Raw genomic sequence first — 9,486 nt, 5'->3', positions numbered from 1 at the left:
AATTCCAAAAAAGTGCTATTTTCATTAATATTTCTTTCTTAATACATAATTTAATTAGAAGTAACTACTCAAGTTTTAAGACATGGGTTTTGTTCTATTTTTAAATCATTTCTTTCTAATTACACTGCCTTATGACAAAACAAATTAGTTTTATCTTTCAAATTTAATGAGACTTGCTTTGTGACACAGTATATTGTACACACAAATAATCATATAATTTTAAATTTATAATTCAAGTTTCTATACACGTTACTTTTTATATACATCATTCATTTCTGAGAGAAGTTTCATATGAATTTCTCTGTAATCTTGTATGACTGCCAAATCTGTCTTACACATTTTCAGATTACTTTCTAAAGTCGTATTTACTGAGATACAATCTATGTACAATCTAGTATTGGGTTGACCAAAAAGTGCCTTTGGTTTTTAAGTAAAAATAAAAGACACATTTTTCATTTCCACCAAGAACTTTATTGAACAAACATATTCACCCTTGTGTTCCACTACCTTCTGCCATTTTTCAGGCAGCTTCATAATTCTGTCTTCCCAAAACTTTTTATCTTTTTGAGCAAAGAACTGTTCCATGTGCCTTTTACAGTCTTCCAGGGAATTGAAATTTCTTCCATTAGAGAATTTTGTAAAGACTGAAATAAATAGAAATCAGCAGATGAATCAAAACTTCCCAGCCAAGCTGTAACAGTTTTTCCCTGGTCATCAAAGAAACATGCAGTCTTGCGTTATCCTGATGGAAGATGATGCGTTTTCTGTTGACTAATTTTGGATGCTTTTCATTGAGTGCTGCTTTCAGTTGATCTAATTGGGAGCAGTACCTTTTGGAATTAATCCTTTGGTTTTCTGGAAAGAGCTCATAATAGATAACTCCCTTCCAATCCCACCATATACACAACATCACCTTCTCTGGATGAAGACCAGCCTTTGGTGTGGTTGGTGGTGGTTCATTTCACCTGCCCCACGATCTCTTCCATTCCACATTATTGTACAGTATCCACTTTTCATTGCCCGTTACAATTTGTTTTAAAAATGGAACGTTTTCATTATATTCAGGTAGAGAATCTCATGTGGAAACACGGTCAAGAAGGTTTTCTCGCTTAACTTATGTGGAACCCAAACATCAAAGCGATGAGCATAACCAAGCTGGTGCAGATGATTTTCAACACTTGATTTGAATATTTTAAGTATGTCGTCTGTCTCTCACGTGGTATAATGTTGATTATTCTCAATTAATGTCTCGATTTAATCGCTTTCAACTTCAACTGGTCTACCCAACCGTGGACCATCGTCCAGTGAGAAATCTCCAGCACGAAACTTCGCAAACCACTTCTGACATGTTCAATCAGTCATAACACCTTCTCCATATATACTGCACAAATTTTTTTTTGCGTTTCACTTGCATTTTTACCTTTCTTGAAATAATAAAACATAATATGCTGAAAATGTTGTTTTTTCTTCCATCTTCAATATTAAAATGGTTACGCAAAAATTCACCCATTTTCATAAGTCTTTTTTTAAATGCACGCTGATGTGAAAGCTGTCACATACAATCTAACAACATTGTTTTGAATGAAGTTAAAGACAACTAAGGGCTACTAGAGCCATCATATGGAAAAAACGGAACGAACCTTTTGGCCCACCCAGTACATCTATTTGAGTGCATAAGTCAATGAGCTTTGGCAGATAAATATAGCCATGAAACCACCACTACGATAAGAAGTGAGAGCACTTCTACCAGCGCCCAGAAAGTGTTCCTTCCACACTGAAGTTTATCCCATCTTCTGTACTTCCAGCCACAGCAGATCTGCTTGCTGTCGCTATAAATCAGCTCTCATTTTCTAGAATTTTATATGAATGGAATCATCTAGTAGAGACTGTCTGTTACATTTCTTTAATTTAGCACCATCAATGAAAACTTAATCAGTTGAGCTAAGTAAGAAATGGAAAATTCTATTCAAACCAAATTTGAGGATTATAACTCAGGAAGAGCATCTCGAAAGCTCTGAGAACTGTTCCACACATTTTAAAGTCAAAGCACAATTATGTAAGTTTTTTGAGACAGAGGGATGTTCATTAAATAACAGTTTACACAATCCAGATCTAAGCACCATGTGACCCCTTATCAAGAAGGAACGTTATCTTTAGGGACTTGTCTTACTGTTGCTAAGAGAATGTTTCTCTTTATGGGTGAGAAGGTATTTCTTCCTATGGAGAAGTTTCGGTCCATGCCTAATGCAGATACCCAAAGCACAGTGGGGGGAGAGGAGAGGCCAAAGGGCAGAGAAAAATTTTTATGTTTAAATTTGTCTTGTCTTGCCATAAAATATGAATTTTATTTCACAGCACAATGATTCTGAGATTCATCCATACTTTTGCACATATTAGTAGCTCCTTTTTATTATATGGATATGCCACATCCTGTCGATTAATTCACCTTTTGATAGACATTCTGGCTTTTTTCAGTTTTGGGCTATTGTGAATAAAGGTATTACAAATATTCCGGCACACACTGGTTTTTTAACAGTAGTCATCCCATTAAGTGTGCAGTAGTATTTTACTGAGTTTTCAATACTCTCTGATGATTTACGATGGTGAGCATTTAACCATGATGGATGTGTCTCTTTTTGTGAGCTATCTGTTGCATCTACATTTGTCCTGGGTCCTTCTGGTTCCTCCAGAAGGTTGACTTTTCACTTCCCAGGTCAAGCTGTGACTGTGGGTCCCCTCAGAGAAAAAGCCACAAAGAATGGAAAACTCATCCCCGGTAGGATGATTGCTCCAAGTTTGGACTAGCCCTCACCTTGACCCACCGAAAAAAAAAAGAACAAAAGCACCTGTTCTTCTTCGGACAGTTTCTTTGTTTGGTTGTTTTCGTTGTTACTCATAGATTTTATAGAAGATGAGCTCCTTTGCTGGGAGCCTGCTGCTCCCACACCACAAGTGGAACACAGGCTACCATTTAATTGCACTTTCCTTCTGTCTTGAGGTGTAGGGGCTGAGACACCTACACCTCAAGACATGTATGGTTTAGAATTTATACACTTTCACATACACTATTATCATTGGTCTGCAAACGCTTTCTCCGTAGATGACTGAATGGGTAAATTAGCACCCCTTCTCTATTGCCATTCCTCACTCCTATCTTCCCCCACAGGCAAACAGGATAATGTGTTACACATGTATGTGATGTAAATGAAATACATGATCTTGTGAAGCATGCATTATGGTTTAGAATTTATGCATCGTAAATTCATGTAAATAGCATTATATTATAGCTCTCATTGTATTTTAAAAATTCAGCTTTATGTTTTTAGCATCTAATTATACTGCACTATGCACACATGATCTGTACCTTCTAAGGACTGCCTAGCATCTTATACTTCCATCCACCACTTTCAATGTATCCACTCCCTCAGTGATAGACAAAATGATGAACTCCCCACTACATGAACAACATGTTGATAAATATCCTTGTAAACCTTGCCTTCTGAATGCATTTGAAATTATTTGCTGAGCTCTACACTTAAGAGTGGAATTTGTATGTCACAGAACATGCACATACTTGATTTGATTAAATTGGGTCAGATTGCCCTCTACAATATGTGTGGCAGATGGTTTCAAATTACTATATGATCTTGGTGTTTTGGATTAATCTACATGAATTATGTTCACCTTAGGATACCCTTTGGTTGATTTTAAAATTTGCTCTTACTTGCATGCCTCTGGATTGAATTTTCCTTTGTTCCCAATCTTTCTATATTATAGTCAATTTTGTCACATCTAAACCAAACACAGCTAGATTTAAAATCCAAGCTGAGAGCAACAAGGGTTTACTGCATAGCACAGGGAACTATATTCAATATCTTGTAATAACTTATAATGGAAAATAATCCAAAAAAATATGTGTGTGTGTGTGTGTGTGTGTGTATATATATATATATATATATATATATATATATATATAAACTGAATCACACACAAGAAATCCAAACTGAAAATTTGCTATCAGACAAATTTAAATCATTTATTGTTATTACTGGTCCTTATTTACCATTTAAAACTTACTTAGATTTGTTTACTAAGCTTTATTAGTATATCTTCTTCTTTCACACTCCACTTTTTGACTCCCTCCCTCCCTACCTCCCTCTCTTTCTTTCTCAGAACAATGTTTTGAACGCACAGAAAATACATACATCACACCTACTATTTGTTACTGTTTTACCGTTTCCTTCATTGTCTTGGACTGCTGCATGTTTTGGATGATTATCAAAGGTCTGTCTGTTCACCTTTTCATTGAGAATCCTTACTTGCCTGCCAAGCCTGCTTTTTGTTATTACTCAGCAAGTGTGTAATATGCTTCTGATAGCCATGTGTCAGCAACTTGTCTTCTGGGTGTAGGGACCCCTATCTCTAAGGGGGCTCTGCCCGTGGGGCTGCTCCATTTTTCTCCTCCCAGTGACCACGCTTACTGCTTTATCCTTCCTCAAACATTTACTCAAAACCACTCAGCCATAAAAAGACAACAACAACAAAAGGAATCCTACCAGCTGATTTGATTACAGAAACCCAAGTAATTTCTTCCCCACTTTACAAGAATTAAGAAGTCTTCAAGATATACAAAAGGCATAGTCAAATTCTTAGAATGGCCAGTCTTTGATCAACACTTTTAACTGGCTGTTAGTTTTTATCTTCATTCAGTTAGTCAACCTGTAGTTTTAGTTTTGTGCTCACAGTGTAGAAAAACCCATATCACTGAGGATCCAATTTTGAAAATATAAACAAATAAACAAATTTTAAAACTCTCTACTAATAAAAGTAAAATCATTATAGGGAATTTATTTGAAAAAAATAATTTACCTCTCAGTTCTTGGACTGATTTTTAGAAAGATTATGAGGGTCAAGTGAATAACTGATCTGAATCGCAAATACATACTTAAGACATTCTTAATAAAGATGAATGATGGTTGAGTTTATTAATTTCTAAGGGACCAAGAGACCAATACTGATATGTTTCTCCACATACAGATTTTCAAATAGTCCTATACGTTGGTCTAGTGTAAACACTCACTTGTGCAAATATTTCTAATAATAGCTCAACATTTAGTATTACAGCTTTCAGAAGTTCCATTAATTAATCTGATTCTCAATGTGGCAGTCCAGAAATTGGCATTCTTTAAATGGTTTAAGTAAACTCACAGAACTAATCAGTAAGAGATTAACATCTATTAGTTGACAACTGAGTTGTTTCTAGGTCTCTGTTCAGATAACTAGGTTTGGATTAGACAAGACAAAGGAAAAGCATCACAGAATGAGAATCTGCTGGCTGTGAAGAAAAAGATGACACACCAGCAGTAAGTGTAAAACTCTATTACCTTGGGCAACAAATTTCTACTCATAGCTTCCCTGACTGGACTGTAATGTGACTGGGTGTCTCACAAATCTGCCCCGATGTCTACCACAGCCAACTCTGTGCATCTGTCAGGGCTGACTTGCATGGTTGTTCCTGGGTATGTAGACTCTGACTGTGGTAAATGTTTTCTCTGTCACACTACTCCATAATAACTACAAATTAGAGTTCTTAGATTTACACATTTCCAAAGGTTACAGAAGTAGCATACTAGACACATACCCATTTTTTAAATGAGCATAAAGAGTTTGAAAGAAATGATATTTCAGTTTTGCCATGTTCATTAAAAGAGCCAACTTGAATCTTACTGCCCTGAGCTGTAAGAGTACTATACATTATTCATTCTTATTTAATGCCCAGAATGAGAATCAACCTTTACAATTTCTCTTAATCTGACTGACTTGGGTCAGAACTTCACACTTGGAAGTTTAGCTTTAAATGTTTTCAGCTCACATCAATCTCCAGGGTAACTTCCCAATGGTGTTTTTATTGAGAGTATCTGTAAACAATAGCAAAATTCCACTTATACATAAAATACCACCATCCTATCTCCTGCAGGTTAAGTACATACACCCACACACATGGGCTCCAGGGTCTCATGAGACTGCAAATATAGTGTCAGCCAGGGCTGGGGTTTTATCTGAGGGCTCATGCAGGAAAAGATCTGCTCACTTCATGGTTGTTAGAGGGATTCATTTCCTCCTGGGGTATTGGACTGAAGGCCTCAGCTTCTAGCGGGCTGTTGGCTGGAGGCCACCTGAATTCATTGCCATGTGGTTCATGCCTCTCTCTCTCCCCACGGAGCTACTTGCTTTATCAAATCCAAGAAGGGCGAGGGTCAGCTAGCAAGATGGAAGTTACAGACTATGTAATGCAATCAGAGAACCCAGAACCTTTGATGTATTCTACTGGTTACAAACAATACAGATCCAGTCCCTACTCAAGGACAGGGGATTAGACAAAGCATAAACGCAAGGAAATAAGGAACACTGGGGGTCACTATGCAATCTGTCTGCCATAAAAGAAAAAGTTGAGTGATGAAAAAAAAGACCTAGAAGATTCAAGAATCGAGATGATACATTAGGATATAATTACAGGTTTCAGATACAGTTTCAGATTAAATGAAAAGCTGAATAACAAGTTGGCAATAAAAGTATTCCACTTTAAAAAAATATACATTTAAGTTTTATATTAAATAGTATTCACACACTTACATTTCTCTAAATGTTATTTGCCATTAATTTGAACTAACACGTATGTACTGCATTGATAACAAATGATTATGACTTTATCGTTTAAGTTCCAAAATGATTCTTGAATTGTTAAGAGAACAATACTGATTAGTATTGTTTTAGCACTGACTTTTTATTACTGAACCATTATTTGAAGTTGTTCATCCACGTGTAATATCCAATAGAGAATTAAATGATTAAACACACAGTGGGAGTTTTTCAGTATAAAACTTGCAGTTTAATGTAAAAGAAAAGAAAATGACATTAAGAAAAAGCTTGTACTTAGGGGAAATTTTTATTGTTCCAATTCCTCTTTCCCAGACAATCAGTATATTTAAGCACAAAACCATGGGATAAAGTCGTTCAGTACAGTAAGAGCCCAAATTGAAAGACCTTGTGTGTGTGTGTATGTGTGTGTGTGTGTGTGTGTGTGTGTGTGTGTATTCTGATAGCATTTTGTGAAAACTTTTGATTATTCAATTCCTTAGTTTTCTTTGCTCACTGGAATAATCTGTACTCTCAATATTTACCAAATTGCTTTCTTTTTCAAATTGCTTTCTTTTTCAAGTATTTCATCTCTTTTATTAAATTAAATTATCACCTTTAATAAATATTTTCTTTTTGCATGTATTACAGACATTTTTGCAATTCTCACTTAGATATCTGTCTCTAAAATAATATAAACTGTACTAAAGATTACACCGAAAACTCTTAGAACTAGTAAACCAATTCAGCTAACTTTCAGTACACAAAATCAACATAAAAAATTATCTGCATTCTTACACACTAATAACAAATTATCTGCAAGACAGATAAAGAAAACAATCCCATTTACAATAGCATCAAAAACAATAAAATATTTAAGGATAAATTTAACCAAGGTAAAAGTATATACACTGAAAATTATAAGACAATGATGAAAGAAACTGAAGAAGTTACAAATAAATGGAAAGATATCCTGTTTTCATGGATCAGAGATTTAATATTGTTAAAATGTCCATGCTATCCAAAGCAATCTTCAAATTCAATGCAATCAATCCCTATAAAAATTCCAAAGGAATTTCTCACAAAAATAGAAAAATCAATCCTAAAATTCATATAGGACCACAAATAGCCAAAGCAACTGTAAAAAAGAACAAATGTGGAGTCATCACACCTCCTATTTTCAAAATACAAAGCTATAATAATCAAAACAGTATGAAACTAGCATAGAAACAGAAACATAGACCAATGGAACAGAATTAAGAGCCCAGAACTAAACTTACACATCTATGGTCACCTAATATTTGACAAGGGAGCCAAAAGTACTCAATGGGGAAAGGATAGTCTCTTCAATAAATGGTGTTGGTCAAACTGGATATTCATATGCAAAAGAATGAAACTGGACCCCTATCTTACACCACTCACAAAAATTAACTCAAAATGGATTAAAGACTTAAATGTAAGACCTGAAACCTTAAAAATCCTGTAAGAAAACATAGGAAAAAGCTCCTTGACATTGGTCTTGGCAATGATTTTTTAGATATGACATCAAAAGCACAGCAACTAAAGCAAAAATAAGCAAGTGGGACAACATCAAACTAAAAAGCTTTTGTAACAGAATAAACATCAACAAAAATGGAAAAGCAACCTAAAGGATGGAAAAATAATATGTGCAAACCATATATCTGATAAGGTGTTAATATTCAAAATACACAAGGAACTCATACAACTTAATAGCAAAAAAAATCCTATTAAAAAATGGGCAAAGGAACTAAATAGACATTTTTCCAAAGAAAATATACAAATGGCCAACGGGCACATGAAAGGCACTTAACATCACTAATCATCAAGGAAATGTGAATCAAAACCACAAGCTATCTGGGGACTTCCTGGGTGGCCCAGCGGGTTAGACTCCACACTCCCAATGCAGGGGACCTGGGTTCGACCCCTGGTCGGGGAATTAGATCCCACATGCATGCAGCAACTAAGAAGTCTGCATGCCGCAACTGAAGATCCTACATGCTGCAACTATACATGCTACAACTAAGACCCAGCACAGCCAAAATAAATAAATAAATGAATAAATATTAAACAAACAAACAAAAAACACAAGCTAGCACTTCACATCTGTTAGGATGGCTATTATCATAAAGACAAGACATAACAAGTGCTGGTGAGAATGTGGAGAAAAGGGAACCTTTGTGCACTGTTGGTGGGAATGTAAATTGTCATATCCAATAATTATACATATATGTTATATATATGGTTTATATTATAAAACAGAATATTATTCAGCCATAAAAAAGAAGGAAGGCAATCCTGCCATCTGTGACAACATGGATGAACCTTGAAAGCATTACGCTCAGTGAACTAAATCAGCGAGAGAAAGACAAATACAGTAGCATCTCACTTATATGTGGAATCTCCAAAAACAAACTCATAGAAACAGAGAGCAGATGGGTGATTGCCAGGGCCCAAGGGATGGGGGAATCTGGACCCTTATTTCCCAGGATCAAAATATTTAAGATTCTGGGGGAGGGGCAACAAATCTAGCCCCTTCAATGTAATAAGAAAAATCCCATTGCAAGCGAGGTCTTGAAAATGTTAACATGTAGACAATGTAACTCTCCACACTAGCAAACTGAAAACAAAAGAAAACAAAACCCATCTGATCATGTTAATCGATTCAGAAAAAGCTTTTGACAAAATTCAATGCCCATTCTTGATTAAAAACTCTCACCAAACTCAAACTTCTTCACCCTGAAAAAGAGCATCTACAGATAAATTATCAAATAATGGTATGATACTATAATTGATGAAGAAAAGACTGAATGCATGTGTCCTAGGATCAGG

The sequence above is a fragment of the Tursiops truncatus genome, chromosome 21, assembly GCF_011762595.2.
Source record: "Tursiops truncatus isolate mTurTru1 chromosome 21, mTurTru1.mat.Y, whole genome shotgun sequence".
Taxonomy (NCBI): Eukaryota; Metazoa; Chordata; class Mammalia; order Artiodactyla; family Delphinidae; genus Tursiops; species Tursiops truncatus.
Note: the sequence above shows the minus strand (reverse complement) of the source record.